Consider the following 27,787-nt stretch of genomic DNA (forward strand, 5'->3'; position numbering starts at 1 on the left):
TGGATAACATCGTCAAGTTATAAAATCACACCAAACTTTAAGTTTCATTTTTACAGTTGTGTTATGGATGTAATTATCCTAGAGGTTATATAACATTTATAAAATTCTGGCAATTCCTGGTGGAATGTTATCAGCAATGATTGTTTCATAATCTAAAAAGAAAAATAGAGTCTAGGGTCTTTTCACAGTCTTCAAGACCACAGCCTCCCATCACATTCTGAGAAGACAGATGGATCAATGTAAAACCGTCCCTTGCTTTCCGAAATACCATCTGCAATGACTATAACTGAGTTCTATCATTTTAACCACAGCTATTTCAAATCTCCTACCATCCACCATTCTGGTTCTTCTCTGGAAACATTGACAATCAGAAAGACTCTAGCAAATATTGGCGAACACAGGGTTCTGACAAAAGATGGATGAACTTACTAAAAATTTCCAGAATTCTGAAAAAGGTAATGATAGATCCACCAAATTGCTCCTGAAGATGTAACAAGATGAGAAGAACTTATATGAGATTCAATGAGCTGGTGAAATGTGTGGGTTTCAGCACTCTGGCCTTAGAATCAGCCCTTAAGGATTTGGATCTGGCTAAAAAGCCAATGAGAGTATTTCAGGCATGGAAAGCCAAGACACTTTGGCAAAAAAAAAAAAAAAAAAAAAAAAAGATGACCTAAATGAAAGATCTCTGTGAGTGAGATCCCAGCAGAAAGAACGGGCCATCAAAGAAGGCAGTACCTTTCTCTGAAGGGAAGAGAGAACTTCCACGTTGACTATGGCCTTGTTTAAATAAGATGGGAGTTGGTGAACTCAAGAGGCTTCCATAGCCTTCGCAGCTCATGACAAGAGCCTCGGGTGATTACTGACGTCATAAATAAGAGTATAAATTGTTAAATCAACAATGGGAGTCACTGTGCACCTATTCCCCCTGTAGAATCTCTGTCCTTAATGTATTGTACTACGCGAATTAACAGTAAAACTACTACTCAAACAGTACTCTATACTTTTGTGTCTGTGTGGGTGCAGTCTGTTGAAATCTTTATTTAGGATATACTAAGTTGATCTTCTGTATATAAAGATAATTGAAAATGAAAGCTGATGAAGAATGGGATGGGAGAGGGAGAGATGGGATGGTTGTGGGTGGGAGAGAGGTTATGGGGGAAAAAGCCGCTATAATTCAAATTCAAAAGTTGTACTTAGGAAATTTATATTTATTAAATAAAAGTTAAAAAAAAGAAATATGTGAGTTTCTTTGTCTTTTACTTTGAAAGTTGTTTGCTCTACACTTGAATGTCTTGTCTTCTAGGCTTGAAGATTTTCCTGCAATTTCTAGGGTTTCCAACACTTGGTAAAGTATCGTTTTCTGTAAACAATGATAAAAACATTTACCTTTGCATCCTACTGAAGTCATCTAAAACTCAAAAGCAACTTATGTGTATTTTTGTTTTCTTAACGTGATTATTTGTATAAATTCATTAAGAATCTGCTCCCTTCAGAGTATAATATAATTTAAAACATTGCCACATCTAAAATACAGAATGCCTCACTACTAGAATTCCCAGCCTTTCCATGAGTAAATAAAATTGTCACTTCCTGGTAGATTTCTAAATTTCAAAAGATCAGACACCGTAGTTAAAGAATCTGAGTGCCTTGGTTAGGCTTCCTAACCTGGAAAGTTTTCTAAATCTGAGATTTTCCTGTGAAACTTATGCAAACATCCAACTATCATATGCCTGCTGTTAGGCTGTAACCCTGCTCACTGTTTTTAAGATACTAGGTTGATTTGCTATGCTCCTGTTGGTTTGTCCTGTGTTCTCTGTTTTGAGCTTCATGCCTAATGCCTGCCACAACGCAACAGAAGTATGATTCTCAGCACAATAATGCAGGCCTGGCATTTTGAAACAATGACTGTTACTCGTGGAGATAATAACACCAAATTTATTATTTTGTATTTATTTATTTGACAGGTAGAGTTATAGATAGACAGTGAGAAAGAGACAGAGAGAAAGGTCTTCCTTCCATTGGTTCACTCCCCAAATGGTTGCTACGGCCGGCGCTGTGCCGATCCGAAGCCAGGAGCCAGGTGCTTCTCCTGGTCTCCCATGCGGGTGCAGGGTCCATGCACTTGGGCCATCCTCCACTGTCGTCCTGGGCCACAGCTGAGAGCTGGACTGGAAGAGGAGCAGCCAGAACTAGACACTGGTGCCCATGTAGGATGCCAGCGCTGCAAGTGGAGGATTAACCAAGTGAGCCATAGCCCCAGCCCCTAAATTTATAATGGACTGTAGGTAAACTTAGCCTAAGGAAACCTCTTTCAAAAATTCTCTTTATTGCTAAAATGTGACTAAAAAGGTTTTTGACACCAAATCTTGGTTGTCAATCTTTCCCCATCACCATGGAACCAGATAAGATCAACAACCAGAACCCGCTTGACAACCTCTCCCCTATCTCCCTTTTCCTTTAAAAGTCCTGTCCTCTTGCTAATTTGAAAACTGGGAAGAGCTGGGGCCAGCACTGTGGAACAGTAGTGGGTTAAGGTGCCACCTGCGACTCCAGCATCTCATATCAGAGCACCAGTTCACATCTTGGCTGCTCTGCTTCCAATCCACCTCCCTGCTAATTTGCCTGTGATGGTCCAAGTGTGTGGGCCCTGCCATCAATATGGGAGATCAGGATGGAGTTCTAGGCTCCTAGCTTCTGCCTGCCCTGGCTCTAGATTTTGCAACCATTTTGGGAGTGAACTAGAAAATGGAAGATCTCTCTCTCTCTCTCTCTCTTTCTCTGTCTCAACTCTGCCATTCAAATGAATAAACACATCTTAAAAAGAGAACATTGAGAAGAATGTCTTTGGGACTAAAGAATCTGTGTTCTCCCAGGTGACCACTTGAATAAAACTGTTTCCTTGCATCAACTGTTGCCGACAGTGTATTGACTGTCCAGTATTGACCAGCCCAGCCCTAATTGTAGCCAGTAACAAAATTAGCTCAGTTATTAAGCTAATTGCATTCCAAGCACTATGCAACAAGCTTTACAGATAGGAATATTATTTCCTTTCCCCTACACTAAGGTATCCAACATGTGTGAAATCTTTACTGCCGAGGGTCATGTGGATATTTATATCATTATTTGTGGGCCATACAAAATGAGCAACTTAAGAAGCATCCTGCTTTAGGCCGGCGCCATAGCTCACTTGGCTAATCCTCTGCCTGCAACGCCGGCACCCCGGGTTCTAGACCTGGTTTGGGCACCGGGATTCTGTCCCAGTTGCTCCTCTTCCAGGCCAGCTCTCTACTGTGGTCCGGGAGTGCAGTGGAAGATGGCCCAAGTGCTTGGGCCCTGCACCCGCATGGGAGACCAGGAGGAAGCACCCAGCTCCTGGCTTTGGATCGGCGCAGCACGCTGGCCGCAGCAGCCATTTTGGGGGTGAACCAACAGAAGGAAGACCTTTCTGTCTGTCTGTCTCTCTCTCTCACTAACTCTGCCTGTCAAAAAAAAAAAAAAGAAGAAGAAGAATCATCCTGCTTTAGATTTATTGACATTCCAGTCCCATCTGTGGTTACCCAGGCAGGGCCAGGCCAAATGTTTCCCATCCCTAAATGTATGTATCCATGAATTAGGCAAGGTCTAAACGAATAAAAAACTGTGTTAGCAGTGTTTATTCATAAAAAGTGGAAATACAGGGGCCAGCGCTGTGGGTAGAGGTTTAAGCTGCCACCTACAGTGCTGGCATCCCATATGGGCGCCAGTTGGAGTCCCGGCTGCTCCACTTCCAATCCAGCTCTCTGCTATGGCCTGGGAAAGCAGTAGAAGATGGCCCAAGTCCTTGGGCCCCTGCACCTGCATGGGAAGACCCAGAGGAAGCTCCTGGCCCCTGGCTTCAGATCAGCACAGCTCCAGCCGTTGCTGCCAATTGAGGAATAAACCAGCAGATGGAAGACCTCTCTCTCTCTCCTCTGTCTCTCTCTCTCTCTGCCTCTCCTTCTCTCTCTGTGTGACTCTGACTTTCAAATAAATAAATAAATCATTAAAAAAAAAAAGTGGAAATATAAACAAAAGGCAGACAGGAGTTTGACTTTGTGATGTCTCTTTTGTTTTGTTTTTTGTTTTGTTTTTTTTATTTTTTGACAGGCAGAGTGGACAGTGAGAGAGAGAGAGAGAGAAAGGTCTTCCTTTTGCCGTTGGTTCACCCTCCAATGGCCGCCGCAGTAGGCGCGCTGCGGCCGGCGCACCGCGCTGTTCCGATGGCAGGAGCCAGGTGCTTCTCCTGGTCTCCCATGGGGTGCAGGGCCCAAGCACTTGGGCCATCCTCCACTGCACTCCCTGGCCACAGCAGAGAGCTGGCCTGGAAGAGGGGCAACCGGGACAGGATCGGTGTCCCGACCGGGACTAGAACCCGGTGTGCCGGCGCCGCAAGGCGGAGGATTAGCCTAGTGAGCCGGCTTGTCTCTTTTGTTAACAACTACTATTGATATTTAAGAGAAAAATTATATGTGTTATATATATTGCATTTTAATATTATATTATTTTTAGTAAATTTGTTGTAAGCATATAAAATACATATAGCTCATATTTTTTCAGTATGTTGAAACTTTATGTTATCTCTGCTTTTACAGTTGAATTTCTGAAACCATCCATCTAAATGTACTGTTAGATTGTCATAATCAGTTTACTGTCTTGAGAGCATTTCATTAAATGTTAATGAGGGAAATTAGATCTCCAGCTGACAAGCCTTTAGTGCTTCGAAGTGATCTTCATTTTTATCAGGTTTAACCCAAATTAACAAGAGTGCTGAAGTCTCCAGTTTTTTTTTTTTATCATAAACAACAAAAAATGCTTGATAGAAAAAGGAATTATCACTACAACAGAGGATTTTAAAGTGGCACCAATGCAATATAAGAATTTATAGCCTGGAAGATAGGGTAAGTCAAATTTTGAATAATAAAATTTAATCATCTTAGTCTTCCAGAATCAGTCTACCTTGTTTCATTAGTGAAATTGTCACAGGAGGAGGCACTGGCAGTTCTTGTCTCATGCCGAAGAATTTCCATGTGGACAACAGTAGTGAGAAAAGCAGCTTTGCTGCAAGCAAGGAGTCTGACCCAGCAATCAGGACAGGGCCTCCAGGGGAGGAGTCGCCCAAAGAGCAGGCAAGTGGGGACTCTTGTATCTCACAAGATGGTGCCAAAAACAGTGTTCTGCTCCCTGATTGGATAGTTTAAAGGATTGAAACTGCATCCAATCAGCAGGGCAGAAAAAGGGTCATGGATGTGTACACTTTTGATTGGTCTGTGCAGATAGGGAACTACAACCAACCAGAGAGGCATGAATAGAAATTATTTCCCAATTGGCAAAGGATGGGCCTCATTGCTTCTGGAGGGGGTGAGGAGAACATTTCTGGGCTTATCACAAATAGACACCAGATGCTTCTCTCATTGTTCTTGATGAAGCCAACTGCTGCCTAAGGCAGCTCCCAGGAGGAAGCAGGGGTTTTCTATCCACCCTTGGAAAGACCTTGCCCCTTTCTCACACCAACAGGCTCTTACCCAACAGCCTATTTACCCATCTCATGCCTCAGAAAATGGTTTCACATGTAGTGAATCCACACTTTACACAATTAAAATATGCCATTTAGAATCCAACGGAATGGTTTTCTACTATCCTTACAGGATCATGACTACTTGAATCTTTCCTCTATTCCGATGTGCCTTTTAAGCCTTGAGAGTTAGATAGTACTTCAGGGATTAGTTCACTCAAATTCTCAACTATAGCTCACTAGGTATAGAAAAAGTCCCAGAACAGGAATTCACCTACTCAAGGTCAAACAACTGGCAGGCGTCCAAGGCAGCGCTTGAGTTGAGCCCTTCACTATTCTCTTAAACACTCAGTAATTTGCTGTATTATCATTCTCTGAGTTGTCAGCATCGTGTTGTGAAATGTTCGTCGTATACAAACTTAAGTCAAAATACATTGTAATTAAATGATTTCTACATCCACCAACATTCTTTTTTTATGTTTACCTAGAAGGCTCTGATATTTGAACTTGAATATGAAACAGCTCAGAAAAATAACAGGTGATAAGCCATGGCCCTTCAGTATTTGCTGTGTCAATAGCAGGTGATATTCCACTTGGAAAAGTAAATGCTACTAAAGCTGACATTAAATAAGCTTTTAAGAAAGTTGGTGCATTTATTTTCTATCAATGTGACCACAGATAAATCCCCAATCTTTATATGCTACTGTTATAGTGCCTCTATTAATTTGATTGACTTAGTTTCTTCTTGGAGGGTGAACTTGGCATAAATTATTTTTCAACCTGTTATTTGCATCTGTGTGGTGGAGACAACTGTGGATTAGTTAAACCACATTTCCTTTTCTTTGCAGGCACACTGCTCCCCAGGGACATCCCCCAGCTTCCCTTGCAGCTGTGAGTGAGAGGGGACAAGTAATTAGGCCCCAAACAAAGAGGTACAGGAATCTTCCGTTTATAGCTATCTCATTCTTCCACTTCCATATTATGTTTAGGTCGTGGATAGACAGTGCTAGAGATACTAGATGCTGGTTTTTGCAGGATAATTTGCTCTATCTTTTCAACTTTCAGCCTTTGGAAGCAGCTCCAACAACTCCTCTTCTTATCCCCTCTCTCACAATCCCTTCCTTTCTCTGTCTCACCTCTTCCTTTCTTCATCACCTCTAAATTTTTCTTGAGCAACTTTGTAAGCAATCGTCAGGGTAACAGGCATTGTGGTGGCCCAGGGCCAAACAAAGAGGGAGCAGCTTTTAACTTAGAGCCCCTCCGCTTTTCCTTTGTTCATCTCTTCACCCATTTGACGTTGTGGCCCCTCCCATCTCTCTCTGGCCGCCATGATGACCCTTCTGCCTCTTCCCACGCATGGAGACATCATTTTTTTTGTGGTTTTGCCATGTGGACTCCAAGAAAAACAAAGTATCAAACTCATTTCTGATTTAATTAAAATGGCTTGTCCTTTCCTTGGAGTTACTCCTTTAACATTGGACACCCAAATTTAAACATGTCTGAACTAGTGCATTTCCAATTTGGTTGGCTGAGATAGGAATTTGGGGCATTTTATCAAATCATCCTCAAGCTTTTTTGGAAATTTTTATTTATTTCTTTTACGAGAGAGACAGAAATCCTATCTGATAGTTCACTCTCCATATGCCTGTAATGGCCTAAAAGGGCCAAAGTCATGAGTGGAGAACTCAGTCCAGGTCCCCCCACATGGGTGGCTGGAACCCAATGACTTGAGCCATTATTGTGCCTCTCATGGTCTGCATTAGCAGGAAGCTGTAGCCAGGAATCAAACCCAGGCACCTTGACGGGGGATGTGAGGATCTTACTGGCATCCAATCACTAGGAAGAACACCCATTCCACATCCCCAACTTTTGACCAAATAGATGACCAGTAGACAGCAATGCTTCTCCCTGCATTGCCGCTTACTGTTTTACTCTCTGTGATCTATTTTATACCCAGCTTCTCCAACTTGAACACACATCAAAATTTCCTAGAAAGTTTGTTACAATGGTTTCCTGGGTATCTCCATAGATTTAGTAGTTCTGGGAGCAAGGCACATTTCATTCACATTTAAAAAAAAAAAAAAAGATCCATTATATACTCGTAGTCTGACACCATTCTTTGAGTACCAGTAGTGTACAAACCAACTTGATGCTTACAGGAGCTGCAATAGAAAAGTCTGAGATAAAAACATCAGGTGAAGTGCAATGGAATGGGGATTGTGAGATTTTCATAGTGAGGCCTGAAGAGAACTCTTTTTTTTTTTTTTTGACAGGCAGAGTTAGACAGTGAGAGAGAGAGACAGAGAGAAAGGTCTTCCTTTGCCATTGGTTCACCCCCCCCCAAATGGTTGCCACGGCCGGCACGCTGAGCCAATCTGAAGCCAGATCCCAAGCACTTGGGCCATCCTCCACTGCATTCCCGGGCCACAGCAGAGAGCTGGACTGGAAGAGGAGCAACCGGGACAGAATCCAGCGCCCTGACCGGGACTAGAACCCAGTGCACCGGTGCCGCAAGGCGGAGGATTAGCCTAGTGAGCCGCGGCGCCGGCCCAGGACACCCACATTCTTTGTCAGAGTGCCTGAGATGAATTCTGGTCTCTGCTTCTGATCCAGCTAGCTCCCTGCTAATGCACACCCTAGGAGGGCAGCAGATGATGGCTTAATACATAGATCCATGTCACCCAAGTGGAATACATCAATGGGATTCCTGGTTTCTGCCTTTGGTTCGTCCCAGCTCCAGCTGTTTGTGGGCATTTGGGGAGTTACCTAGAGCATGGAATCTCTCTCTCTCTTTCTCCTTTGCTCTGACTTTCAAATAAATAAAAATAAGAAAACTTAAAAATTATTTGAAAGGAGAAAGAGAGAGAGAGAGAGAGTCTCCCATCTTCTGATTCACTTGTCAAATGTCTGCAATGGCCCAGCACCAGGCTGAGACCAAAGTTGTGAGCCTGAAACTTGGAACTCAAGCGAGGTCTCCCACACAGGTGGTAGGAGCCCAATTATCTGAGTCATCGTCAGTGCCTCCTGGGGTCTGCATTAGCAGGAAGTTGTTGTCAAGGGCTGGAGCTGACTGTTGAACCCAGGAACTCCATTTTAACCACTAGGCCAAATGCCCACTACTGAAAGAGCTCTCTGAATATTTTTGGAGACCAAAATGTTGACGAGATAATGGGAAATGTGTGTTTTTTTCTTTTAATGTTCTTTTTATAGTAATCAAGGTAAATACATACATATATACATTAGTATAATCCCATATTATCTATACTATTGGGAGGAGTCAGTGATACAAATAATTCAGTAGTAATACATTTGGGTAAGGAATCATAATAAATTTATGTCATCCCATAATTGTCTTTGTCTGGTATATATTTTATGATGTCCAGGCAACAATTCCTCCACAAACTCTCCTATGTTCCTCCCATGCTTGATTTTCCAACCATTAAACATTACACACGAACACAGCGTTCCTTTTTTTTTTTTTTTTTTTTTTTCTGTACATGGTTCTATTAGTCCTGTGGTTAAATTTACAGCAATTATTTGTTTGGTCTATTTTCCATTCTTGATCATGAAGTTGCCGAAGGTGGTAAGAATTATGTTTTTCCTAATATTTAAGTAAAGAGTTTCTAAAATATTGTAATGTTAAAAAAGGTATTGGTTAACTGATCAAATGAGAAGCAGGAGGAAGGAGTGGAGATGATGCCTATGTAGTGAAGTAGAGTCCTCTGGATGGACCCTGGAGACCATTGTTGTGGTTATCAATTGCTACAAAATAATCCTCTCCCAAGCCAGCGACTTACAACAATTGATTATTCTGCATAATTCTGTGTGTTGACAGGCAATCCTTCTATTTCCGTTGCTGGGATGGCTGCATGATCTGGCAATGGAAATAGAAGCGTACCGGCCGCGGCGGCATTGGAGGGTGAACCAATGGCCAAAAGGAAGACCTTTCTCTGTCTCTCTCTCACTGACCACTCTGCCTGTCAAAAATAAATAAAAATAAAAATAAAAAATGTGGGTGTCCCAAGTGGTGGCTTAACCCACTGCAGCACAACACCCACCCCTTAAATGAATTTTTTGAAGAAAATAAAGCTGTTTTATTTGCCAGTAATATATTTACCCAAATTGACAAATCAAACCATTTGGAACATCTGTGAGTCCCATCATCAGGAAAGGGTAAATCCCAATGCCCTTGACTACGCCATCACCAAGAATTCCATTACATTGCAGGTAAGCCTGTTAGACAGATGAGGACATTTCACTAGCTGCTCTGTGGCCTAGAAATCACTGAGTGATGAGATGGAGATCAAGGCAGACTGCGCTCTAGGCAGAGTATCCCAAGGCTGCTAAGTTTGAGGCTGCCTCACCTACCACATTGCTGAATCAGGAAGGTGGTGACTCAGACCCACGCTGTCTAGGATACCAACTGAAAGCAGAATCGTGGTCTGTATCTCACCTAACTTAGTTTGGAACTCAAATCTCCATCAGTGTACAAGACTGAGGAGACCCAAGTCTCACCTGGAACCTTAGCAATAGAACATCTGGGAAATGTTTTCTTTTGTTTTCTAACCTCCAGTCACTACAGTATTGGAAGACACAGTATAAAAACCTGGGAAGAGGGACTGGCATGGTGGTGAAGCAGACTGGGCTACCATCTGTGATTCCAGAACCTCATATGAGCACTGGTTCAAGTCCCAGATGCTCCACATCTGATCCATCTCTCTGCTGATGCACTTGGTAAGGCACCAGAAGATGTCTTGACTGACTGGGCCCCTGGAGTTCCAGGTTCCTGGCTTCACCCTGGCCAAGCCCTAGTCATTGCAGCGACTTGGAAATGAACCAACAGATGGAAGATACTTCTCTCTCTTCCCTTCTCTCTCTCTCTCTCAATCTGTAACTCTGATTTTCAAATAAATAAATAAGTCCTTAAAAGAAACAAACAAACGAAATGGGAATACATGTTTAAAAGAATTAAAGCACCCCCAGAGGATAATAACTGTGACTTTATCAAAAGAATGAAGCCCAGAGTAGGTATACTCTCCCCCACTCTACAGAGAATACTAAAAAGGTCAGACCAACCTATCACAGTAAGAAGAGCCTATGTAGGAACCACATCCCAAACCACCAGACCAAGGGAAATCATTTCTTGAAAGATTTTGACATTGATCTTTGAAAATATTTACATAATTTCTGTAAAGCTAATGAAAACCTCCCATCAATTTCTTGTCAATGTTTAAGCAAATTTATTTTTTGTTACAAAAGTTGACACAGTTCTGTTTATAACAGAGGAATATTTTTTAAAATTGATCATATATTTTACACTCCATATAATGTATGTGGTTTGATATATAAAGTTATGCTTTTGATTTTGAGAAAAATAAAAAAAAAATTCAAAAATGTTAATGAGACCATATATTTTGGTTTCCTTCTTGATATGATTCAATTGTCATTTTATCTCATATTGTTTTCACATAAAATAGTACCAATTAATAAATGAAATATAAAATAATACAAATGGGGTAAAGTCATAAGAGTCATTTGACTTATTTAGAACAAACTATGGTTCTGAATGCACATAGGAAGTTTTAAGTCCACATTAAAAAATTTTATGTGTGAATAATTTCTCTGAAAACATAAAAAGTATTTTCCTAGGGACACTGCATATTTTTGAATGTAAATCTTTGTAAAATTTAAAAGAGTTAATTTTCTCACAATCTAATCTACACTGAATAATGATTTCTTGAAGTTATGAATTTTGTTAACCTTTAAACGCTCATCCAAATAACTGAAAATTTGAAATTTTGTCAGAAGATAAGCTTAGAAGAAAGGCAGCTCTGTGGTTGAGGGAAAAGTCAGATGTTGTGAACGAGTGTGGCCTGCAGCTGTAACACATGAATCATTATAAGGAGCTGAAAGTCTCATTGTGGAGTGCACAAAACGGTTAGTCTAAGTAGTAGAGCTTTGGCAATGAACCAGCTGGAGAGCTGGATGTAGTTATAGTGATAAATTGGAATTTTCTTTTTTAAAACATAGGCAGCGAAGGCTCCTTCCGACCAAGACAGACTAATGATACTAAATAGAAGGACTAAAGAAGCAGAATTGGCAAAGTCTGGAATAAAATTTTGCAGACATTTTTTTACTCCCTTATTCAAGAAGAGAGATCTTAAAAAGCCAAATAACGGAACTCAAAAACCCCTCACCATGTTTATATGCCAGCACCATGGAAAATGTTGTTTTCATACTTCCCAAATACCACCTCACATAGTATGTAGAATCATAGGCTATTGTTATTCCTCAAGGGTGATCTATGGGTAACTTCTAATAAAATTTTTGCTTATTTCTATTCTCCACGGTTAACACATATTTCTTTTGCAAAGAAAAAATATATAAAAGTAAAAGAAAGTTACTTTTCTACCCTCCTCAAAAAATCATTTTAAAATATTAGCAACAAAATGAAGACTTTTAAGAAATGAGTATTTTTTTTAAGTTGAACTGTAATAAAAGTACTTCAGCATAGATTTGCCACTAAAAAGGAAATCCTACAGATCACGGGAATTTTTACTCACAGCATATTATTTGACCAACACAAAAACCTCATCAAGTGGTGCAGTGAGTATAATGGTTTCCATTTTACAACGGAGATTACAACAGCTGTATGACATTTATGTTTACCTTATGCTGATACTAAATAAAAAGCTATCTCAATCCCCCACACACAACAAAAATGAGCAAGCAAAAAACCCCACAAAATATTTTAGGTTTCATTTATATCATATAATGTATGGAAAACACTTTATGTATTACCTGAAACACACTTCGATTGTTGTAAACAGAGAAAATTCTTTTTGAAGAGAACCTTAGCCAATGTTAAAGTGAGGAGGGAAGGTTTTCTCAGGACTTTCTTCCATCCCCAAGCAACCAATGGATTTGTTTCACCAGGATGCTGGCATCCCTGCGTGGCTGTTTCGCCCAAATCAGTGACATTAATGGAAGAAATATGCCCAGATAAGAGAAGATGTTAACACTGACTGACAGCACTTTGGTGGGCCTCATCAGTCCTCCTCAGAATTCCTTTTCCATTTTGGAAAAATAGGAATCTGTTCTTTATTTTTTGAAAGGCATAGAGATATAGATAGAAAAATATCTTCCATCTGCCGGTTCATTCCTCAAATGCCCACAACAGCCTGGTCTGGAACAGGTGCAAGCCAGGAGTCCAGGGCTCATCCAGGTCTCCCACATGGTGGTCAGGGACCCAAGGACTTGAGCCATCACCACTGCTCCCAGGGTGTCCATCAGCAGGAAAACGGAATGGGAAGCAGAGCCAGAACCGGAACCCAGGCACCCTGCTGTGGGCTGGAAGCATCCCTAGCAGCATCTTAAGCACTGTGAGCTATAGCTGCCTCTCTGCAGAGCTCTGATCAGCTTGACTGAAGTGGAAGAGCAAAGCTGTTGGCACTGACTAATCACAATATTCCATGTCCACTTAAACTTACTTGGCTAGACAAAAAAGAAAAAAAAACAAAGCTAAAATCCTTAGGGAATATTTACAATGAACACACAACAGTTGACAGGAAACTTTCTGGTAGATTCTGTATCTGTCCCAAAAGAGATTAATTAAAGAAAAGCACACAATCAATGGAGCATTTGAATATTGGAAATTAGAAATGCATCTAAATGTTTAGATTGAATGTCAAGTACAATTTTTATTTAAAAATTTGTTTTTGCTCTGATAAAATAACAAAATGACTCGTGCCACATCCTGCAGAAGCTGAAACATGTGAGCACAATCCTGTACTGAACATAAGGAACAAGTAAGCTCATCTTAAGCTATAGTGCCTTTTAACCTTATAAGAAACGACATTAAATTACATTTTCAAAATCTATTTCCACAGTGGCCAAAGGGCTTCCTATAAACACAATATTTTTCTATGGGTAGTTAAGCACTGCCAGGAAGCAGCATCTATGTCAGGAGGGGAAATGAAGCATTTATTTTAGGAAGGAGCATAATTTATCTTGTACTTTTGGATTATGATTAATCAAAAATTCCAATAATATACACTCATGTATAGCTTCTGAAAATAGTTATCTTCTTACAAAACAAACCAGAACAGACATAAGCTATTTAAAAAAAGATAAGTAGAGTGAAAAATCAAAAGGCTATAGAGACAACAAAACTTTCTTTTGATTACCTTCTCTTGTACAAAGGAATTGTGGAGCCTTTCATGCCATCAATTTACCCTGTGTCTTGTGTTTCCAAAGTGAGCCATCCCCAAAATGTGCAATAATGGCCATCCTTCTGACTAGAGAAAACTAGTGAATGAGCCAATGGTATTTAACACAAATTGGATCTTGAGGATACAAAAATAAAGGATTGAGAATTTATTATATTTTAGCAATAGAACAGCATCACATAGACCAGCCAACTCTAAATGCTTTTAAAGCCATTTGAAGATAATATCACCAATTACCACCAGATACAGGAAGATTGAAGTGAGCCATTTTTTAAATTCTCAAATTAGTGACAACAACAAAAATGTAGGTCCTTTCCAGTTCTAGTGCTAATCTGAGGAAATATAACCTGAGTTTGTATATTCTGATGGGAATTTAATTGTCCAATCCTCTCATAAAACAAAATTGACAATATTTACCAAGAGTCACAAAAATATTCAAAGCTTTGACCCTGACTTCTCTGATATAAAAATTGAAACATTTTAAAAATGAAGATGATCATTGCAGAGTTGCTTTGATATTTTAAAACATGAAACTACGAAAAATACACAACATTAAAGGTATCTATAAGTCAATCTAGGGAAAGTTCTTACCAACATAAAGTTAAGTAACAGGATCCTAAATTGTGTGTGCGTGTGTGTGTGTCTACACAAGACTACAATTTTATTTTTAAAACAAACTGAAGACCATTTTAGAATTTTAACTGTGGTAGGGTTTAGATAGTGTTAAGGCTATGGAATTTTAATGTAGCTATACATTCATTTTTGCCTTATATGAATATCATTATCGATTCTTTTTCAAAATATTTATTTACTTATTTATTTGAGAGGCAGGAAGAGACAAAGAGAGCTCCCACCTGCTGGTTCACTCCCCAAATGCCCACAACAGCCAGGCCTGGGCCAGGCCTGGGCCAGGAGCCCAGAACTCCGCCAGCGTCTCCCACTTGAGTGGCAGGAGCTCAGTCAGTTGAGCTGTCAGCACTGCATTGTTGGTATGCATCTGTTATTTGATTTGACTAGCTTCTCCCCTCTTTTTTTTTTTTTTTTTTTGATGTGATGAAATATGCTGACATGCCATAGATCTCCATGCTAAAATGCATTTCCAAACTGGCACGTGGAGTTCACTGCAAATCAAATAGTTTTCAGAGAGAGCCAATTGTGACCATCAGGCTCTTAGGATGATTTTCAGCTTTTAAGCAAGTGGCTGGGGCGCCAGGCCCACTGGAAGAGTGGAAGGCAGCTCCAGGAGCAGGGAGGGGTTCCCGGGAAGGGAAGTGGACAGGATGAGGGAAGGCAGGGATGCCAGCAACAGAGGCTTCTCGGTGGCTCCTGAGAAGCTGCCTTGGTGCCCTTTGGAGGGGCAGTGCAGGACGGTAGCATGCGGCCGTTCTAATACCAGGGGACCTCAACAGGTGAGTGGAAACTGGGACCAAAACACAAGTTTCTTTTGGTGGCAAAGAATTTAAATCTATGCATAGTATTTTGATGATATGCATTTCCTGTGAGCTGCTTAGAGACATCTCCTTATGCATGGATTTCCTTCTTTCTTTCTTTCTTTTTTTGAAACCAAATGAATTTATCTTCTAACTCCATTTTCCCTGAGCCTTTTGGAGTGACCTCACAGAAGCGGGCATTGAGACAGCTAGCTGTCCACTGTCTCTGTGCTGTCTGTGTTCCCACACAGTCTGGGTTCCCCATGAGAGAGGGGCTGTGGTGCTTTGTCACCATGTAACCTGCAGAGGTGGCCGCTACCCCACTAGCATTCAATAATATTATTGACTGAATCGATTCCATTACAACATTAATATTCCATCATCATGTTTGCCTTAAAAACCCAGGTTGTTTCCATGGGTTCACATGTATTATTTCCATACCAGGATGGCCCTATCTAACACTCATCAGCAAACAGTGGCTGGAAGCAAACATAATCCCTCTGTCATCCCCAAAACCCTCCTCCCAGCCCCTGCTGAGAGAGAAAGAGAGAGAGAGAGAGCAAGCAGATAAAAAGTTTAAAACCATTTAAAAATACTATTAAAGGAGAATAGGAGGAACCTCATTTTTCAAGTTAATCCTCTGTGTTACATAGATAAGTATGTACTGCTTGTGAAATGATTTCATAATGGCCCAAATCCCTCATGATGAGCTACTCTACTCTGAAGCTCCATGTCTTATGGATTTAATCTGGAGGCAATGAGAACTCCTCCAAAACTAGGTTCCTAGGATGTTTAATCAGAGCGTGGGCAGCTTACTCATGGCTGCTGACTGCACCTGCCTTTGCCCCATGTTACGGAAAAAAATTTCTAAAAGCTGAAATAAATGTTAAGTGTTTAGATAGGGTGTTTAGTATAACATGCAAAGTCATGATTGGATGGAGTAGTACTCTTTCTTCAATACTATCTTTGACCCAGGATTCATATCTGAAAATATAATTCTAGAAGACTTTACTAAAACTGCTAATTTAGGGCTGGCGTTGTGGCTTAGCAGGTGAAGTCTCAGCCTGCAATGATGGCATCCCAAATGGGTGCCAGTTCGATTCCTGGCTGCTCCACTTCCAATTCAGCTCCCTGCTATTGCACCTGGGAAAGCAGTGAAGGATGGCCCAAGAGGCTCCTGACTCTTGGCTTTGGCCTGGCCCAGTCCTGGCAATTGTGGTCATTTGGAGAATGAGCCAGCAGATGGAAGACCTCTCTTGGTAATTCTGCATATCTCTCCTCTGTCTCTGTCTCTGTCTCTCTCTCTCTCTCTCTTTTTCCCTCTGTAACTCTGCCTTTCAAATAAATAAAATAAATCTTTAAAAATAAAGACCCTTCCAATTTAAGGAAAAACTATTTGGGGATAAGTGATGGAAAGAATTTTCTGTAACTTAAATGCAAGAAAACATCACTGGAGGTGGAAACACCTAGCATCTTACAAAGCTGACCATACAGGTCAGAATAGGCTAACTATCCTAGCAAACCACGTGAGCATCTCAGGGACTTAGCACAGGGTTTGCTTCTCACTCATGTTGCACCTTTGGAAATCACTCAGGGGTGCATGTTTCTTCCAGTTAGTGGCTCTGTCCCATGCCCACGGGCCTCAATGGGCTCACTGCCTCCCCTGCATCCCACTGCTGAGAGATGAGAGACAGCAGGTGTGGAATAAAGTCTTCTCTTTGAGGGGACGGGGTGGTCAGGAGATGGTTCCACCATCTTTGAATTCTAATTCAAAATAAAATGTTTATTAAGATGTGGCTTCATCTAAAAGGTTTTGTAAAAGGAATATTAAGAGCATCATTAGGTAATTAACACCAGTATTAATGATAATTGTTGGGAGTTTGTAGATAGCTGAGATATGACACCAAAGGTCTCTTCAAGGTAAAACTTCTGTTGCTCCGGGACCTGGGTCTGAATGCCCTTAAATTCCTTAGACTCAGGTAAGCGGTCCATGTGCCATGACCCCATGGATTGCCCAAGCAAAGAGTTATGGGTAATGATGCACCCAGATCTAAAACCCAGCCAAGAGAAAGCACAGCATGTGTCACACTGACCACAGGGTACAGGACAAGCGTTTGCACACCCTACACGTATATGAAGGATCCTGGCTCTCCTTAGTTATTTAAGGACCTTGAAGCACATTTGAAAGTTCCTTTTTTTTTTTTTACAGATCATCAAGTTTGCAAAAATTTACAGAAACTGATAGAAAAGTGAAGTGATACTTGAATATCATTATACATACTTGTTTGGCTACAGAACTGTTGCACTGTTTGCTTGTCTCCAACAAATTCTTTTTCTGTTGGTCTAAAGGAATAGATTCAGAAGACAGTTGCCCAAGGGTTACCCTTACTACAGACTGAGTTCTGTTTCCACTGAAGTCATGTTGAAGTTCTAATCCCTAGCACTTCAGTGTGTGACTCCATAAGGCGATCAGGTCTTTTAAAAGGTAGCTAAGGGGCAAGCGTTTGGCATCTCGGTTAAGACACCAGTTCAATGCCCTCATCCTATGTTGGAGCGCCCGGGTTTGAGTCCTGGCTGCACTCTCCATTCCAACTTCCTGCTAACGCACAACCTGGGAGGCAGCAGGTGATGGCTCAACTACTTCAGTCCCTGCCACACACACGGGAGACTTGCTCTGAGCTGCTGGCAGTTGGGGACCATTGTCAGCATTTGGGGAAAGAACCAGCAGATGAGAGCATGAGAATGTTCCCTCTTTCTCTCTCTCTCTCTCTAACAAATAAATGAATAATTTTTTTAGAAAAGGTAGTTGAGATTAAATGAGACCATTAAAGCGGATCCTTGATGTGACCAATTGTGTCCTTACAATCAAGAAGAGATTGGGACACAGACACACACAGGAGATAGACCACGTGAAGAAACAGGGAGAAGACCACATCTACTACACCCTAGAAGCGAGGCCTGAGAAGTAGCCAGGCTTGCTGATGCTCGGTCTCAGACGTCTGGCCTCCAAAACTGTGAGAAAGGGAGGTCTGCTGTGTAAACCTCCCGGCCAGTGGAAATGGGTCATGGACAACTTAGCAAACCAATACACCTATGTTTACTAAAATCCTACACCTTGGTGTGGTCAAACACAGGGCCCTTCTAGCTCTTAGGATAGCTTTGGCTTTCTCTAAAATGAATTTTTATAATGCACTGAGGCCCAGCCATCCTTATCCAAGGGATTTTTTTCTTTTCAATGGTTCAGAAGAGACTAAGGTGGATTCAAAGTTTTCCAATTAGGATGGCACTTTGAGGGTAGTTAAGCCTGGTGGTTAAGCCACTGGTTAGGATGCCTGCTTCCCAAATCAGAATACCTGAGTTCAAGACTGGGCTCCAACTCCTAACTCCAGTTTTTTGGGCAGAAGTCTCCAGGCACAATGTAATAATCGACTGTTCCCTAAGAGTATCCCAGACAGGAAAAGGAGGAGAGCTAAGCTGGGAAATTGTAAATTTGCATCCCTTTACAAGGGAGAACTTGGTCTTATTAGTCTACAAAAAGTGTTTTAAAAGAAGTTAGCCTTGAAAGTGAAACATTTTAATGTTTATAGACAATAGCCATTTCCCAAAGTGGACCTCTTATAATATTAGCTTCAAGTAGAAACCCTCAGTAGGAAGCTTTCATGATCAAATGGATTTGGAAAATACTACACCCTTCATAACATACTGAGGACTCACATTTACAGAAATATATAAAAGGCTCTAAGAAATCCTGCAGTTAAAAGATAAAAGAAAACTGTTTTGTTCAACTCAGAATTTTCCAAACTCATCTGACCATGAAACGCTTAATAAAATTATTAGCAAACATCCTGTGCGGTAGAGTCTCAGACTATAGTTTTGACAGGGAGACATGAAGATCCCTTGTTAAACAATAATGAAACAGGTAACAGATGGCTATGCTAGCATTATAATGTGAAAGGAATTGAACTTCCCTCTCCTAAATAATAATAACATTTAGTGGTTTTGAGCAAAGCAATACAGTTTGCTTACTCAAATATACCAATTCTTCTGGAAATGCTAATTTGATTATGCATTTCTTTAAATGCACGCACCATACTTACTGCCAAAGCACAAGCAAAACTCACAGTTCAGCCATATGAGTGTTGTTTATTTCCAAAGAATGTCTGGCCCTGATCATTACTGGAGTCTTGGTTCTTCTGAAGTGAGTTAAGAGGCAGCATGAAGAACAAAGAGAGAATCTTCTGGAAGCCTGATTTGACTTCAATTATTTCTAACCAAGTAAGCTTTGTCGTGCTGTTTAATCTGTGTCAAAGACATGACTGGCTCAGAGAGAGCTGGCCCTTACCCATTGGCAACCATTTCAGTTTTGTCATTGTTTATGCCAAAAACAATCAGCCCAAATCAAACATATTTCAGACAGAAAAAGCCCTCTCCAAAATGGTAAGAAGTCAAGTGAGAAGTCAAATGGATTGATACTTTATTTACTTCACAATTTAATATTGAATATTTTCCTACCAGCCATGACTCAAAAATACAGCACAACAGATATGTTTGAGATGTGAAATTAACATTAGGTTGATTTTTATTTAATTTTAAAGTATTAATCTGTGGTTCTTAGAGAACTTGGTCTTCAGAAATGTTTTCATATCTAAAATTTTAGGTGTTGTCAAGGCAGGGGAAAATATACCCTGGGGTGATTCATGAAAATTGGGTAGGTAGATGACTTCTATACAAATTGATAAATTGATTTGATTCTAAAATTTATATTGACTTGCAAGGAACTTTGAATAGACAGAACAAATCTGAAAGGGAGCAAAGAAGAATTCAGACTTCAATTTCACAACTTAACTACAAAGCCACAGTAATCATGACAATGTGATGCTTCTGGCACAAAGACAGACCCATACATGGATGTAAAGTAACTGACAGTACTGAAATAAATCCTTACAACTATGGGCAACTGACTTTTACAAGGTTACCAAGACTGTTCAGTGGGGGGACAAAAAAACAGTCCTTTCCACAAAGGGTACCAGGCCAACCAGAAGATCACATGAGAAAAAAAAATGAAGTTGGATCCTTAACCTCACACTTTCCCAAAAAATAACTGAAAATAGAGCAAACTCCTTAACTCATAAAAACTTAGAAGAAAACAGGGATAAATCTACTTGACCATGATTTTGACAATAGATTGTTAGTTTGACTTCAAATACATAAGCTCAATACAGGTAAATTGGACGTGATCAATAGATACATTGGATTTGATCAAACTTAAGAACTTTTGTGCTTCGATGAACACCATCAAGAAGACAAAAATAATCCACAGAATAATTAAAGATGTATATGTATATATTATAATTACTGGAATTCAAATATATATTAACATATGACCTATATCTGGAATATAGAGGGATGTAGATGTAGCTATATCTAGATAGATAGATAGATAGATAGATAGATAGATAGATAGATAGACATTGATCTTACAATTCAATAATAAAAATACAAATAGCCCAATTTAAAAATGAATGAAAGACTTGCATAGGTCTCAAAGGAAGATACCAAAACAGCCAATAAGCAAATGAAAAGACAGTGACATTATTAGTCATAAAGAAAATGGAAATCAAAACCATAATGAGATACCATTTCATATGCACTAGGATAACTAGCAACAAAAAGTCACCTAACAAGGATATGGAGATATCAATGCCTTCATACCCTGGAGGTAGGGATGTAAAATGATGCCACCATTTTTTAAAATGTCAGTCTTTCAAATGACTAAATATAAAGTTAATATATGAAACCATGATTCTACTCCTATATATATATATATATATATACACTCAAGAGAAATTAAAGCATCTATCCAAGCACAACAAAATTGTACACAAATATTTATGGCAGCATTATTCACAAAATTTAGAAAGTGAAGACATACAAATGTCCATCAAAGGATGAATGCATAAACAAAATGTGGTATATCCACAGAGTAGAGTAATATTTATCCATGAAAAGGACGGAACTACTTACATATTTTACAACTTGGATAAGAGTAGAAAACATGATGTTAAGTGAAAGAAACCTGTCTCAAAACCCACATACCATATGTTCCATTCATGCAAAAAATCCCAGATGCAGAAACCTGTAGAAACAGAGTACACTAATGGTTGTTTGGGATTGAAAGTGGGCTCTACGGATATAGGCAGTGATAGCTAAAGGGTATGAAGTTTATTTTTATTTCATTAAAGTGTTTTAAAGTCAACTGTGGTGATGGTTGCAAATATCTTTGAATATAAAAAAGCTATTGTATTGTACACTTTAAGTGGGAGAATTGATGAATTATATCTCCATAAAGCTATTTCAAAACTTGATAATATAAGAAAAATGGAAGAAATAGACAATTTTATTGTCATAATGAAAAATTATAGCAAATCTTCTCTAAATATTAATAGAGTAAGCAGATAAAAATGCAGCTAATTGCAGAAAATTTCAAAAATATAATTAAATAAAACTGAGTGAATAGAACACAAAATACAGTGTCTTTCTGAAGGACACATGGAGTATTTACAGAATTAATTGTGTGTTAGTTCATAAAGCAAGGTTCCAAAGTTTCAGAAAATAAGAGTCACACAAAAGATCTCATCCTGTGACCACAATGCAATGAAGTTAAAATCTAATGACAAAAGAATTTTAATATCATATGTTTAAACACCAACTCATAAGTGAGAACAGAAGTTGCAATAAAAGTTTGAAAAAATTTTCACATATTTTATCCAATTTTATAGAAATCTTAAATGTGATAAATATGTAAATCTACCTATATACAATATTAAAATTTAACAAGCACACGGGATTCTTGCTGTTCCTAAGGTCTGTGTTCTAAGCATTAGTTCCAAAACATGAGGTAAGCAGACATCTCTGGCCAGCAGACAGGAGAAGTCAGTCAGGTACATGCAAATACCTACATGTTGCTGGGAAACTCCTCTATGAGTGGCTGTAGGGGTAGCAAGCTAGCAAAGCAAACTTTTTTTTAACTCTTCTATATATACATAATCCCCAATATCCATTTATGTGGGAACCATGTTGGAAAGTTCCTGGTATTCTTTTTTTTTATGATTTTTCTCCAACAACATTTATTTTAACCAAAAGTCTATTCAAATATGAACTGCCTGAAAAAACAAGGCCTTATGAGATTTTCCCTAATATTTTCCTTCTCCTGTCCCAGTCGGTCCACATTTAGGTGCACCTATCTTAATAATTCGCCTAGAAAGAACACCACAATGTTGCCAAGCAAAAAAATAGCTGTGTGCGTTTCCTGGGCCATTGGTGGACATGATAATTATATAGATATTATAGGTATTTTACTGACTCAGTTGAAAATAGATTTCCCCTGGTAAAAGTATGTTATATACTAGAAAAGTTCTACAAAACTAATACCTAAAGTACATGTAGATAGGAATACCACTAAATTAAAACACTTTCTTTAAGGTTATACAGACACAACTTGCAGAAAAAAAATCTTATTTTGGAACAACAGTGGTAAGTTAAAATATGACAATCATGTATCTGATACGCACAATGTCCTAAGGTACCAAATGCAAATTTCAGAACTCTAATTTATGTTTTGAAATTTAGAGCAGGCTTTCGGTTGTATAAGAAATAGGAAGGACTTCTGAACAAAGCTCTAACAAAAGTCTTGACAATATTATGTTACTATTTCAAAATCCTTAGTAAAATTTCAAGATATGTGGGAAAGGATAGAATTATTTATAGAAAGTTTTGGTTTCCTCTGGAAAATTCTCAAGAAGAATATCTTTATTTTCAATGGTTCACCACCACATGTGCCAATGCTGATTCTCTCTCTCTCTCTCTCTCTTTTTTTTTTTTTTGACAGGCAGAGTGGACAGTGAGAGAGAGAGAGACAGAGAGAAAGGTCTTCCTTTTGCCGTTGGTTCACCCTCCAATGGCTGCTGCGGCTGGCGCATCGCGCTGATCCGAAGCCAGGAGCCAGGTGCTTTTCCTGGTCTCCCATGGGGTGCAGGGCCCAAGCACTTGGGCCATCCTCCACTGCCTTCCCGGGCCATAGCAGAGAGCTGGCCTGGAAGAGGGGCAACCTGGACAGAATCCGGTGCCCTGACCAGGCCTAGAACCTGTTGTGCCGGCGCTGCAGGCAGAGGATTAGCCTATTTAGCCACAGCGCCGGCCATGCTGATTCTCTTAAACATCATATATAGAATGAGCACATTTCTGTTCTATTTTCTTTCTATAGTAAATGCTACTTATAATTAAAGATGATATGGGTTAACATTGATTAACTATTTTGTATGTATGAGGATCGAGGCCATGTGTTTTATATTTTTTTTATTTCTAATCTGCATAGCAACATGACAAAGTGGTTGTTAGTGTTATTTCATTATCATTTCATTTTCAAATGTAAAATCTGAGCCCACAAAAGTTTAATCAGCCAGAGATCATTTACCCAGTAAACATTCAACCCACGCCTGTAGTTCTCTGAAGTCCAGGATCTTTCCTCCATTCTGTGATTTCATTTGATTCACCTTGTTGATCAAGCAGGTACACAACAAAATCCATATGGGTATTATATAGCCTACAACATTCAAAATGTAAGGAGTGGCAGGTGTTTGGTGTAGCAGTTAAGCCACCACTCGAGACACCCACATTCCATAGCAGAGCACGAGGATGCAAGTTACAGCCAAACTATGCTCCCAGTTCCAGTGTCCTGCTAACGTGCACCCTGGAAGGCAACAGTTATGGCTCAAGTATTTGGGTCCCTGCCACCTATGTGGGAGACCTGGATTGAGTCCCCAACTCCTGGCTTCAACCTAGCCCAGCACTGGCTGTTGCAGGCATTTGGAATATGACTTGGGAGACAGGATATCTGTCTGTCTCTCTGCACTTCACATAAATCACAGACAAACACACACACACACACACCACACACACACACAGAGTTCCAGAATAAAACAGAATCAGCCTTGAGCAAGAGAATCCCCACCCTACTTCTGGCCTGCTGAATTTGCCACTGAAGATCCACGTATGTCCTTAGGCTTTCTTCATGGAATTGTGTTACATTTGACGTTGCATAGCTTCAAAAGCTGTGATAATGCAAGTATTTTCATTTTGTCTTTTTCTAAAGTCTACTATACCCTCTTTTGGAGCCACAGTCCTAAACTTTTCATGTGTATAAGAATATGGAGTTGGCCCACTGCCAAAATCTGGTTTGGTAGGTCTGGAATGGGACTGAGGATTTCCAAATGATTCAGAAGCAGGTGACACCAATATGACACTTTGAGAAAAATGACTGAATTTTAGCCTCCATGACAAACTGAATATAATTATCATATTTAAATGGTAATGATAGCAATTCTATAGCACATGGTGACTATGGCTAAGAATAATTTATCATGTATTTCAAAATATCAAGAAGAGAGGATTTTGAATGTTCTCACCATAAAGAAATGATAAATATTTGAAATGATGGATATGCTAATTACCCTGATTTGATCATTATACATGTTATACACGAATTGAATTATCATATTATACTTCATACAAGCATATAATTATGTTGTATCAGTTATTTTTTTGGTTTTAGATATTCTTTAAATAGAACCTTAAAAAAATAAGGTGTTAAGGAGGTGGTTTCCAAGTTTGGATACTTACACATATGTATAGCTATGATTTACTCCTGTCACTAGATCTGATCTAGGAAGAATCTCTCCAACTCTCTGACCCCTGAAGTTGTGTGGCTTTAATGAGTCCAAAAATGAAAACCCTTCCCTCAGCGTCCATCACTTAACAAAACTTAAAAACATGCTTGGAGGTGAGTATTTTGGTGCAGCTGGTTGGACCACCACCAGCAATGCCAACATCTCAGCTGCCCACTTTCCATCCAGCTCCCTGCTAATATGCCTGGGAAAGCAGCAGATGACCCAGGTGCTTGGGCCCCTGCACCCACATTGGTGACCTGGAGGGAGTTCCAGGCTCTTGGCTTCAGCCTGGTACAGCCCTGACTGTTGTAGCCACTTGGGGAGTGAATCACTGGATGAAAGGGGTGTGTGTGTGTGTGTGTGTGTTCCTGTGCCTGGCTGGAAGACTGCCTGCCTAGCCTACACAGGAGATCAAGAGGGTGTGGCACACCATGCCCTCTGGGGACTCAGCACACTGAGACCCACCCATGACCTGACTGCTGGCAGGCAGCAGGGGGCCCAGGCACGTTTCCCCCACCCCTGCTTCCTGTTGAGGGCCTTGTAAGTTTCATCTAGGTAAACAGCTCCTGGGTGTGGCCCAGACCCACAAGACCACTTGGAAGACTATGTAATCTTCAAGCTGACTGGAGAAGCATAGTGGCACCAGTATCAGCTTTATCCTATAGAATTAGTGTTGCTACCCTGAGCTAGCTACTTCCCTGTGCCTGCCCTATACCAGCTTGTGCCCGACTGTTAATAAATGGGCATGTTTACAGAAACTGTCTCTGGTGCTTCTTGTCAAAGAACACTGTCACCCCACCATCCCAACAGTGTGGGCCTCTCAGGACGAGCCCACCTGTATGTGAGGGTGTGTCTCTCTTCCTGTAACTCTGCCATTCAAATAAATAATTTTTAAACACATGCACACATGTGCACATTTGTTCCCATTCACTCTCCCCTTTTAAGGCTCAGATCCTCACACTCTGAATCTAGTGTTGTTTTTTTTTTTTTCCTAGCCGTATCATTACTGCTAAGAAAAATCAACATGCTGCCTGTTCAAAATATTGCAGTTCAAAAATGCTACCTGTCTTAAACTGCTATGCATCAAACCAAAAATTCGTTTCCTTGATGATTAATCTTAGACCCGTCACTAGGTGAGTTTTCCACTGGCACCAGTTTGATTTGGCATTTCAAGCTTCCTTGGGCAATAACACCATGTGTTGAGAGGAAAAGAATGAGGATGGAAATTCAACACTTAACAAAGCAGTCTAGAAGGTACCACCTTCTAGGCAGCAAACATTCACCTGAGCTTCTTACAGAGACTCAGTGCCGCTCCGGTTCCTTTGAACATGGCTGGCAGGTAGCTTGATTCCTTCTGGCCTGACCAGCTTTTGCTCTGGCTTCAGATACACGTAAAGTCCTTTCTGTTACTGGACACACTTCTGCAGACATAAGCGCCTTGGAAGAGGCTAAAAGAATAAATTCACTACACCGAATAATAGCTGCTATGGAAGAGGACAAGAAAAAATGAAAAAGTTGTATAATTTACACTTCAATCTTTATGGATATAGATCCTTGGTGAAATGTAAAATAATGTTCTTAGATTTATTAACTTCTTGATAGCCTGTGGGCTTTCATATTACCAGGGCCCTTAATTTTAAAAGATTTTCTAACAAAGAGTAAATCGTAGTAAACTTTACCAAAAATTAGAATGGTATAGTCATTAAAATGTTATTGAAATAATATGAAATACTTATTTGAAATAACAACTGGAGTCACCAGAAAGCATCTTTAACCTTTCAGTAACTTTACAGTTCTGAGTATCGCTTCCAAATTTAGATTTCATCAGCAACAACAAGAAAACGTCCAAGAACACTGGTCTCACTCAGACTTGGTACATATTTAGGACTCATTTTTGCCCTCTTTCACTTATAGTTTTCCTAAAGATCAAAAAACTCACAACAAAAATTGGGAACACAAAATACATAAAACAATATTTACCAGTACTTTATTTTGTAGTCTATACTTTCCTGGCAATCACTTACTCTCAGGGATCTAATTCACTGCCCTCATTTTCTCCAGGTCTATGTCTGAACCTTGGTTCTGCTGCTTCCAAGCTGTGTGACACTCACAAAATTACCCAACCTCTCTAATCCTCCATTTCCTTATGTGTGATAAATGTAATAATTCCCACACAGAGTTACTGTATGGATGAAGTTAAGGCACCATCTAGGATGTAAGCTAGAAGACAGTAGGCACTGAACAAATAAGAGCTTTTGTCACATGATAAATATTAAACAATAAAGTAAATAACAGTAAAGACTGAGTAGAATTACAAAGAAAGACAAGTAGGGCATTGTTATGGGATGTCCACTCATTTGAAACATAAAATCACAGAGCTGCTTTCCACAAGAACCTCAGGAAGTCAAAATGTATGAATTTATTTATAACTAAATGTTTTAGAGTTTTTCTTTAATATTGCATTTTTGCTGTCTCCGGAGTTTAGCATATTAGGCTATTCTTTGGTTTTGCTGAATTTATTAGTTTTTCTTCTTATAACCATTGTGTCTGATGCTCTGCTCCACCAGTGTAACCTATGGACAAATGCAAAGCAGTTACTACTCCATTGATATGTAAATGTTGTGATTTAGATGATGGTCTATTCTGTAATACCTGAAGTCTGAAAGTGTATTTATTTTGGGGCCATTGTTGTGGTGCAGTGGGTTTAGCCACCACCTGCAACTCAGGATATGAGCAGGGGTTCGAGTCCCTGCTGCTTCACTTCCAATCCAGCTCCCTGCTTATGCCCCTGGGAAAAAAAAAAAAAAGATGATCCAACTGCCTCGGCTCCTGACACTCATGTACAGGGACCCAGATGGAGGTTCAGGTAAA

The 27,787-nt window shown here is 39.9% G+C and overlaps 1 pseudogene; it reads left to right on the forward strand.

Moving 5' to 3' along the window:
* The first annotated feature begins 5,030 nt into the window (after positions 1 to 5,030).
* LOC133749370 (elongation factor 1-alpha 1-like) overlaps positions 5,031 to 27,787 on the forward strand; it is a 57,097-nt pseudogene continuing 34,340 nt past the window's right edge.

The sequence above is a fragment of the Lepus europaeus genome, chromosome 20 (assembly GCF_033115175.1).
Source record: "Lepus europaeus isolate LE1 chromosome 20, mLepTim1.pri, whole genome shotgun sequence".
Taxonomy (NCBI): Eukaryota; Metazoa; Chordata; class Mammalia; order Lagomorpha; family Leporidae; genus Lepus; species Lepus europaeus.